At 42.0% G+C, this 11,008-nt stretch overlaps 1 protein-coding gene across 5 annotated transcripts in view; it reads right to left on the bottom strand.

Annotated features, from left to right (window-relative positions):
- The window catches only part of Esr1 (estrogen receptor 1), a 366,602-nt gene that overhangs the window by 307,758 nt on the left and 47,836 nt on the right, over nucleotides 1-11,008 (bottom strand). The window lies entirely within an intron of this gene.

Raw genomic sequence — 11,008 nt, 5'->3', positions numbered from 1 at the left:
AGGAAAGGAAAGGAAAGGAAAGGAAAGGAAAGGAAAGGAAAGGAAAGGAAAGGAAAGGAAAGGAAAGGAAAGGAAAGGAAAGGAAAGGAAAGGAGGAGGGAGGGAAGAAGACAGACAGGAAGAAAGAGGAGGAGAAGAAGGAGGAGGCGGAAGAAGAGGAAAAAAGAAGGAAGAAGGAGTAGAAGAAGAGGAGGAGGAGAAGAAGAAGAAGAAGAGGAGGAGGAGGAGGAGAAGGAGAAGAAGGAGGAGGAGGAGGAGGAGGAGGAGGAGGAGGAAGGTAAAGGGGGAAGAAGGAAGGAAGATAAAGAAATGGAACAGTCCAAAGCATGAAGATGAGATGGTGGTAGTTTGCTTTGTGTGAGCTTAGAGGTAACCTGGAAATACTGAATAGTACCTATACCACCCAGCTTCTATTTCCACACGATAGAGATGATTATTTTCTGACAGGAAAGAAAGGTAAAGGATGCAGATTCAAGACGGCACAGTGCTCCAAACAGGGAACAATGAAATCTGAAATAAGACTGAAGGATACCTGTCATAGGCTACATTCTAGATGCATTCTTATAAGACCAGCAGAGTTCTGTGCTCTCTGGGTAAGCAGTGTGGATTAGAGGAGCCAAGAGTTATCCCCATAAGTTTGGCTGTGCCTGAGAGGATCTTCTACAAATCAAAGTGAGATCCACTATGTGAGGAGGGCCTTCCAAGAGAGACTAGGGATATGTTTTATACACGTGTTATGTAAGAAAGCTTTAGAAAAACTGGGAAAGATGTCAAGAGGACAGTTGGATGGCCAGGTCTAGTATCCTGAGCCATGGCTGTTACTTTAAACCAGGTGTGAAAGATACTCGAAGAGAAGAGAAAGGACTGGGCCCCAGGGAGTCCCATTCTTAAAGGCTTTGGAGAATCATGCTTAGGACTAGGGCTGGGGCTGGGGCTGGGGCTGGGGCTGGGGCTGGGGCTGGGGTGAGGGAGAGAGCAAGGGTTAAGATATAACCAAGAATAATGGAAGTAAGAAAGGTCTCTTAATGGCAAGAGTGAGCCAGTATCTAATTTAGATTAAGTAGGGAAAGGACTTCATCAGACTTAGCACCTATCACAGTTAACATCGAAGAAGACCAACAGCCTACATGGAAACCAACTTTCAAGAAATAAATCAAACAATTCCAGACAAATAATTGTAGATTATAGAGGAAAGATTATTATCTACAATTACTCTTCATCTTTTAAATCTTTCCTCTCAGTCCAAAAGTTAGATAGAAGCATCATTCTCTTTTGAATTCCTACCAGTGGGAAAAATTAATAAAAGATGGAAATTTTTACATTCTTTTCAATGAGTGATTTAATACCAAATTTCTTAGCTAATGGTGTGAAGTTTTACATATGAGCTATAGCTATATTTTTTCCTATAATCTGAAAGTTACAGGTGGCTTTATTTTTTATTTATTATTGATATATTTAACTTTCTTTTCCAGATTATAAGTCTGAGGCACAAATTTATTTTCATGTACTTTCCTGATGTTAAATTTTTTTTCTCAAATTGCATGCACGTCCCTGAAGATTCTCAATGACTATGTGAATGTTTTCAATTCCCCAACTCTGAGTCTCCCCACATATGTGTTCTGCACTGTCCTAAACAATTCGCTCATTCCACAGAGCAGATCCACGTCATGGAGGGACAGTAATGGATTCTGACAGTGTGCCGGAAAGAGGGACAGTGGGCAGGTGTGAACACTAATAAGAAGAGACTGCCGTTTGGAAACTTAACCTCAGGCTTCCATAATTTCACACATAAGCCAGGAGTGGCACAATCTAGAACTCTCATACAGACAGTCTTGCCAGACTTTCAGCACAACTAGATAATCTCATATTAAGTCAACAAGTACCTTTGGCAACATCAATGCACCCAAACTGGTGGAAGCTGACCCATTAGAAATCAGACAGAGAACCCAATTTTGAGAAGAGCTTGCAATCTGCATAATTTTCCCCAACTCTTTTTTTTTTGTTTTGGTTTTGTTTTTGTTTTTTGTTTTTTGTTTTTTGTTTTTTGTTTTTTGTTTTTTGTTTTTTTGTTTTGGTATTGGTTTTGGTTTTGGTTTTTTTCAAGACAGGATTTCTCTGTATAGCCCTGGCTGTCCTAGAACTCACTTTGTAGACCAGGCTGGCCTCGAACTCAGAAATCTGCCTTCCGCTGCCTCCCAGGTGCTGGGATTAAAGGTGTGCCCCACCACTGCCCTGCAACTCTTTTCTATATAAAAAGGATTGTCTGGTTCTCAATGGTTAGCACTACAAACCAATGTGGTTTGGATTCTTTTCAATGGGAGGTCCTAATCTGAGAGTCACAGAGTGTCAACAATTGAAGAAGCCACGCCCCAACTATGATATTAGTGGACTGAGTGCATTAAAAACTTGAGACTGTAATATCTCAGGAGGGGCAATCCTAGAGTTGTGATGAGCAAATGGTGAAGGGTCTACATTAGAGCTGATCGATTACTCCAGTGATTTTGGCTTTTTAAAACAATTCTGACCAAGAATAAAGGAACGACATGCACTCCGGGTGCAGTAAGGAGAACTCGTCTATCAGTCTTCTTAAAACCTACTAGTTCCAGAAAAAAATTGTCTCAACAGATACTATTCTGTTGGGGTTTTTTTATTATTATTATTTAAAAAAAAAAGTCCTTCTTAAAACAGAGGCCAGAGGAAGTGGAGAGATGTAGAGATGGCACAATGGTTACGGGTTATACTACTCTTGCTCTGTAAGAGGACCTGGGCTCCACTCCACACGGAGACTCACAGCCGCTGGAACTCCAGGTCCAGGGGATCTAATGCTCTCTAAAGGTTTCCACAGGGTCCTGAATGAGCATGGTACACACACGTACACTCACTCACACATGTACACGTTAAATAAATAAATTAGTAAATAAATAATGTTTTTTCTTAAAAGAAAGAAAACTACAAGGAAGCCAGCATGCTACCCCCAAAACATTCAGGAACTTTTTTAAATTGTAAATAAACATAGAAATGGGGGTATCAAATGTCTAAAGGAGAAAAATACTGAAAACAGTTTTTTAAAAGTATTATGTGTTGACGGTAGCATATTTGGTGGGGGGTGGGCAGGGGGAGAAAGATAGGGGGTAGGCACTGTGCACATGTGGAGACAAAAAGGGCATTTGTGGAGTCATTTCTCTCCTTCCATCTCCTCTGTTTCTGGACATCAGACTCCAGTCGTTTGGTTTATGCGGCCAGTGCCCTTTATGTGCTGAGCCACCTCGCCCGCCTGACAGAGGCTCTTGACTCGTATACCGCAGTTCTTTCCAGTGTATTGATTTGACACCTTGAAAGAGGAACTTGAAAAGAATACTCTTTTGCTACATATTTGCAGTTCAGGGCTATCATTTTTTATCATCCCCATGACAAGTCTGGCAGCAGACCCCACACATGTTGGGAGCCTGGGGCAGTGTTATAATTTCTAAGGAGACAGCTGCAGTATCAATATGATCATAGTCGAAAGCAGGAAGTGATCACAGGGAAAACAGCGTTTCCAAATTCTGCTGTTGGAAAGAAGCTTTCACCAAGCAAGCCCTACCTTCTAAGTCAGTATCAATAATCAATCTCAGGATGTTCCCCTCCGCCCTTACTAAGTTTTCTTAACACCCAGAGAATGAGGACGTTTTTGTTATTTAAAGTAAAAATAAATTACATTAAAAATCAGCCTTAAAAGGGACAGAATTCTGAGCAACATCAGGTTCTGGCTCTCACTGCTAATTGGAGCGACTGCTTTTAGCAAACCCCATAGCCGCTAAAAGCCTCTGTTGCTACGTGACTCCTTCACCAGCACCAAGGACACAATGCTATTGGCTGTCTTCTTCCAGAGCCACATCTACAAAATTTGCCAACCAAAATAGGGAGCCAACTCCATCACTCAAACATAGGGAGAAAAATCTTAAGGATGTCACTGGAAGAAACTGCAGACATATTTCCGTCTGAGTGGCTTGGGTAAAGTAGTCGACCCTTACAGGATACTGTTTGGAACTGTGTACGATGTGGAGCCGCCTACAAAATGAAAAGCCATTAGCCCATTCTTGGTTACCTTCCTGCCAGGGCACCAACCAGCTGGCGCACTGCAGTTTTGGAAAAATACTGTGAACCTCATGTCAACAACTGTGTTTCTGTAGGATGCTTGTTCTGAGAAGGGTAAAGTTTTACTTTAAATTAGATCGAGTTTTATTAGTTAAGTCTCCTGGCTTGGATGTCAACTCTCTCTGTTGGGGTGTTTTGGTGTTTTTGATTGGTTGGTTGGTTGGTTGGTTGGTTGGTTGATTGATTTTTGTGTTGGTGTTCCTAAATTTGCAGCTTCATTCATATATGCTGGCTTCTTAAAAAGATGAAGAAGAAGAAGAAGAAGAAGAAGAAGAAGAAGAAGAAGAAGAAGAAGAAGAAGAAGAAGAAGAAGAAGAAGAAGAAGAAGAAGAANGAAGAAGAAGAAGAAGAAGAAGAAGAAGAAGAAGAAGAAGAAGAAGAAGAAGAAGAGGAGGAGAGAAACTACATTTGAACGATACTCCCCAGGAATGATTTCATGAACTATTCAGGGTTCTACAATACTTTTCTAGAAACCTCATTGGTCTCATTCATTTCCCAAGATTCTTAGCTACACTATGACTAAACTATTAGAAAGAAGTTACTGAGAATAAGTGGGGAGGGAAAAATCCAAAACTGGCACCACTAAAACGACCCCACTTTTCACCCAAACAGTAAGTCATTCCCTTCCCCAGAATTAAGGACCAGACATATGTAAATATTATGCAAATGAGCATATATTCACTCTTTCTTGGCTCTTTCATGGCTGTGACATATCATAGCCTGCGGGATCCCTAACAGCTAGCCTTTCCCTAAAGAAATCTACACCACATATTTTAGGCATGCTTGTCTAAGCTCATATGGCGAAGCTGAGTTCAGCCACAGCTTGAGCCCACTCAGGCTGAACATGAATACAACTTAAATACCTAAGTCGTCTCCCAGATGCCGGCCTGAGTGTCTGGTACAAGTGCAGATGCCAGTGAAACATCAGGTCTCTGAGTCAATGTCTACACTGTAGCTCCACGGAAGCAGTTTCCCAGGTTTCTGTTTTCTGTGGTTTGGGTTTTGCATTCTTTTCCTTACTTGGGTTAGCTTTGCAGGTTTCTCCTCAAATCAACCCCCAGCTCTGAGAACAAATGTTTACCAAGCCAGAGAGAGTGCCCTGCACCGCACCTTTGTTTCCCCCATTGAGACAGTGTGTTGTTGTTTTTGTTTTCTTCTTTTCTTTTAATCACAGCCACAAAATTAGGCCTGATTTCCAGAACAAAGCCAACCTGATTGGCACAGACTTCTCAAATCTTGTCTCTTGGGAAATTACACATTTAGAGCAAAACAAAATCTGCCTGAAAAGGTCTTATTTTAGGGTCAGCATTAAAAAGAGGCCTCAACTTCAGGAAAATGAGAGGATTGTTTCTCACCTTGAAGGCAAACCACTTTTGAAAGCCTGAGAAAATTATACCTAGTCATTTTAAATTGTCATTGAAAAGCTAGGAAATGGATTCATTCTAGTATGTCTCCCTGGTGTTTCTGAAAGAAAGCCATAGGAGTTTCTTTAAAATCCCTAGAGAAGGGCTGACAAGATGGCTCAGCAGTTAAAGATGCTTGCAGCCAAGCCACCCATTCAGAGTTCAGTCCCCAGGAACCTGCTATTATTGTTCTGCTAAATGGACACGGTGCTAAAGCATCTCCTAATGACTTTTCATTACACCCATAGCTCAGGGCCTCTCTCAACCCTCACTGGAGAACCTTCTGTCTGCAGTAGATGGCAGTTAACACAGACTGGCCAAAGTGCAGAGAATAAGAGACTATGGGATGTTCAACCTTATACAGGACACCTACATTACATCCGGTCCTCCCATGGCTCAGCGATCATTGAGGAAGATGAGGGGATAAAGCTTGTAAGAACCAGAGTCAGTGAGTAACTACAAGGAAACAGTGGGTTTTCCAGCAGTACAGTTGCACATGTGTTTGAACTTACAGTGTGCACTAGACCTGCACAAACTAGAGCCCATACCCAGCATGGGGTTTGGGACATGGGCACAAAGTCCCAGCCCTGGCTGAGGAGCTATTCACAATTAATAGTAGCTGGGAGAGGGAGAGTCCATTTTCTTTAAGTGTGTGTGACTCCAGAGGGTGCTCACACATCTAAGAGTATGTGGGCAACACAAATTGGACTTGATGGTTCAGAGAGAGAGAGAACAGGAAGCTGTGCAGATATAGAAGGGCATGTAGATTTGGGAGAAGATGGGACAGGGAAATGACTATAGTCAAAACCCATTGTACAAAATTCTCAAAAAACTTATTAACAAAGGAAAATGCAGAATCTGTTTATACATTAGCTCTTACTTGATAATAAAAAACAAAGGCTGATCTATCCCGACCAATAAAGGGCCCTTGAAAACATTATGGTATGCAAAACAAGACAGACTAAAAAGCCATAGAGTATATTGCTCCATTTCACAGAAAAATTCAAACCAGGACTCCACAGAAACAAAAAGAGATGCTCTAGAGTCTCATGGTGGCTGCACAGCTCTGGGCCTTTTGCACACTCCATGGGTGGATTTTAAGTCACCTGAAATGTGTCTTGACAAAACTGAACAATATCGTTTAGAAGTGTTATCCACCATGACTGCACATCCTCTTCACACTCATCCCTTGAAAACACAAACATGTGAGAAGCCAGTGGTTGAAAAGAAAAAGAAGTAACAGTGGCTACTTTTAAATTCATAAATATCTACCATCTGGAAGGAAACAGCGAGCATTGATATCTCTGAGACAACTCTGTAGTAAGGAAAAGAATGTTTCCAGGGCTTGCTTCCCACAGTGGCTCATTGGCCTGCTCAGTGGTTCATTCATTAAATACCCTTGCTGCCTCCTAGAACCTATCTGGTCTGTGCACATGTGTGCACGTGTGCACACTGACTCTCCTGGACTTCCCTGAGCAATCACCATCTAGAGCATTCAGGATATAGAACATTTGCCTATCACTCTTTCCATCCATTGACCACTAAAAGACTGGAAGAAAAAAAAAAAACACCTTTGATTTGCTCACATCGAAAAGCAAAGCATCCAGTAAAGAAAAGACAAATGTAGATAACCAGAGTAATGTGAAAATGGTACAACCAGCCTACAACATCCTGGCTGGTCCTAGAAAATCAACAGAAAAGCTCTCTTTAGCCCCTTCTTAGTATTTGGCATTGTGGTGGCAAGTTATGTATATTCTTTTAAGTTTGGTATTGATTGCCAACCTGATTGCATCTGAAATCAATTAAGAACCTCTGGGTAGGTCCATAAAGACATTTCCATGAAGGAGTAGCAGAGGGGAGAAGCCCCTCTCCAGTGTGGGCAGCGCCTACAGTACCCCAGATCTAAAGACATGTGAGGGCAAGGTTTTGGGCAAACTGTAACTTTGCTCCTTTCTGATAAGCATCGTCACCGCCGCCACCACCGCCACCATCACCACCACCGCCACCATCACCACCACCATCACCATCACCACCACCGCCATGCTTTTTGAGGTTTTGAGCCCAGCTTCCTCAGCCTTCCAACACAAACTAAAAATCAGTCACTCTTCAAGAATCCTCCAGGCCTTCAGCACCAAATTTGGTACAGTTGAAGCATCCAGTTTTGTGAGCCGGGAGGTTCACAACGGGTCCCTAGCCTGGCTGGAACATGGACAGCTTCTGGTACAGATGCCAGTACTTCCTCCATAAGCCAATCTAGTAAACCTCTTTCCATAACACCATTCATTCTCTCGGCTCTGGGCATGGTAACCACCCGGACTACACAGCAACCCAATATTAGCTGTGTTTTGCAGATAAGGCCTCTAAATCTATTGAAAACAATAACAAACACAAACAAACAAACAAACAAAAAACCAACAACAACAAAAAAACTTGTCCAGAGCTACCCAGCCAGTAAGAACAAAGCCAAGACTAGGAGAAAAAAACCTTGAGTCCAGAGTCTAGAATTTGTGCTCTTAAGCCCACTCTCCCTTCCCTTCCCTTAGTCCCAGTTTGTCACTAAGATTCTGTGTGTGTGTGTGTGTGTGTGTGTGTGTGTGTGTGTGTGTGTGTGTGTGTGTGCGCGCGCGCGCGCGCGCGCGCGCGCGTGATCCCTGAAGAGTCACAGGTGAGCCAAACATGATTCCTTGGGAAGAGCAGAATCTGTTCTTAGTCACTGACCCATTTCTCCCTAACATTTTTGTTTTACCCAAGTTAAAGATGGCGTTCATGCAGTCACCTAACACGTACCTTTCTTCACTGAAGACTTGTGAACAGACTTGGTAAGACTGACCTGCCCGCTGTGTACATCTATCCATTTCTTAGCACATCAGATAAGACCACAGTCCCTACAGCACGGAGGTAACTTTCATAGGTATCTGTGCCCTGAACTTTGATATAAAATAGCCCCAGGGAATTAAAAACTGACTTTTGCACTAAAACACATAAACTGCTACAAACAAAAAATATAAACAAACCTTTAGAGAAAATTATTGAAAACCCATACAGGAAATTTTTAATTATTGTCACAGAAACAATTTAATCATTCCCTTGATTAGCAGTGTCTAACATTATAAGCAAAACACAAATCTAAGAATAAAATAAACATTTAAGTTAATCCAATGTTTCTTTGATTTAAATGGTTCTTTTTAAATACCAAAAAATAAGGATGGGGCGGGGTGCGGGGTGCGCGCGTGCGTTTCCGTGTTGCTCTTGCTTGAAGCCAGGGCTTCGTGAACACCAGGCAAGCATGGAGGTCCACCCCAGGCCCATTGTTCCCTGGTAACGGGACTGATACATTTTTCCCTGAATTGACCAATATTTTCCTGGAGCAGTATAAAAATTATTCAATAACACAACAACTATCGATCTCCTATTTTTTTTAGGTCTGCAACGTTCACTAACAGACAGCACTCTGTTTAAAAAGAAAGTAGAGGCTAGTAGAATTCATGCAGAGATCTGTCAGCTCTTGTTACCACAAGAAGGATGTCTAGAAAAAATACAAAGTATTGAGTTAGAAAGGGTCGGCAAACAGTGAAAACCGTAAATTGGCAAGTAGAAGCCATTAGCTAAAAATTTCTCTATTATTTAGTGAATTGAGGAAAGTGCTCTCAGTCAACCTGGAAAGAAAGAAGAAGAAAGGAAGGAAGGAGGAAGGAAGGAAGGAAGAGGGGAAAGGAGGGGGGAGAGGGAGGGAGGGAGAGGAAGAAGAGGATAAGAGAGAGAGAGATTCATTTTGACTAGCTGCATGAGTGCTACAGATTCAGCTTAAAGACATAGCCCATCTCTTCTTCCTCTAACACTCCCTACCATGTTCTTAATTTGTATGTGATATGCACATATACATGTCCATCTGTGTAGTGTGTGATGGTCAGGGGTGGCAGTTGGGTGCCTTCCTCAATCTCTTTCCACATGACTGGTTTCAAAGAGCATTACTTTTGCTGCTGTGATAAAATACCATGGCTAAAAGCAGCCTAGAGACAAAAATGTTTGTCTTCGCATACACTTTCTGGAACTTAGAGCCCATAGTGTCAGGGATGGCATGGCATCCATCATGTGAGCAGAGCTGGAAGCAGAGAGATAATGTCTCCACCCAGAAGCAGAAAACAGAGAAAGGACAGGAAGTGGGGCTATGAACTCTCAAAGGCCACACCCCGTTGTGTGTCACCTCTATATTCTAAAGGCTCTATGACCTCCCCCAAACAGTGCCATCACCAGGGGACCTGGTTTTCAAACACGTGAGTCTACAAACGAGGGGCATAGCTCTCATTCAAGCCCCAGAGTACCTCTCACTGAGCCTGGAGCACCCCGCAAGGCAAGACTGCCTGTGCAGAACATTCTATGAATCCAAGTGTCTCCATCTCTTCCGCACGAGGTTTACTGACTTGCTCCACGCTCAAGCCCCCTGCCGGCCTGGCTCTTTTCTGACAGAACCATTTCTGCAGCACCTTAAACAGAATTTAATTAACATCTTATCTTTGTTTTCTGTCCCCAACCAGTGAGATCTGAAGACAGAAATCACACATTTCTTTGTATCTTCGACATCTAGCACTGTCATTCTTTCATTCATTCACTCACTCATTCATTCATTCACTCACTCATTCATTCACTCACTCATTCATTCATTGTCATAATACTATTGAACACCTCTATATGCAGTGTTCTTTTCTAGGAGCAGCTATCATCAGTGAAAAAAAAAATACGTTTACTCTAAAGTGACTGGCTATCGTGATTGTGATTTTAATATGCTGAATTCAATGTATACATGAAATATTGCTTAAGCCTCATAATTATGACCCCCATGCTATAAAGGAAAAAAACTGGAGCAGAGAAAGTTTAAGCAACATTTTTTAAGAAACTGAAGGGACAAGACATCAATGTGAGCAGGCCAGCCCTTGAAATAGTGTTCATACCCAGTCCTCTGTACGTACTATCACATACCCACTGCTGAACTTCTCCATAGGAATAACCTGTATCAAAAGGCAAGATGGGAGTAATAACAAAGATGTATTCTCTCTATCCTTTGTAAGCATGAGGGTTGGTACATCACAGGAAAACTAACATGGAAGTCCCTCATATCATTAAAAATGAGACTCAGAGACTGGGGAGATGGCTTAGTCCATGAAGTGCTTGAGGCACAGTCATAAGGACCTGAGTTTGGATTGGCAGCACCCAGACAAAAAGCAAGAAGTGTCAGCCTAGCCTTGCTATCCCAGCCTCAAGAAGGCAGAAATAGCATTGTTCAATCTCAGATCATTATCATACAGGCTATTAGTTGCAAAATACCTAACAAGAAGCCTTTATCCATTTTGTGATTATACTAGTGCAAAATATAGAATGTATACTTGCAAAAATAAAGAAAGGGATGAAGAAAGAAAGAAAGAAAGAAAGAAAGAAAGAAAGAGAGAGAGAGAGAGAGAGAGAGAGAGAGA

Source organism: Mus caroli, chromosome 10 (genome assembly GCF_900094665.2).
Source record: "Mus caroli chromosome 10, CAROLI_EIJ_v1.1, whole genome shotgun sequence".
Lineage (NCBI taxonomy): Eukaryota > Metazoa > Chordata > Mammalia > Rodentia > Muridae > Mus > Mus caroli.
This window is presented reverse-complemented; position numbering and strand designations above follow the sequence as displayed.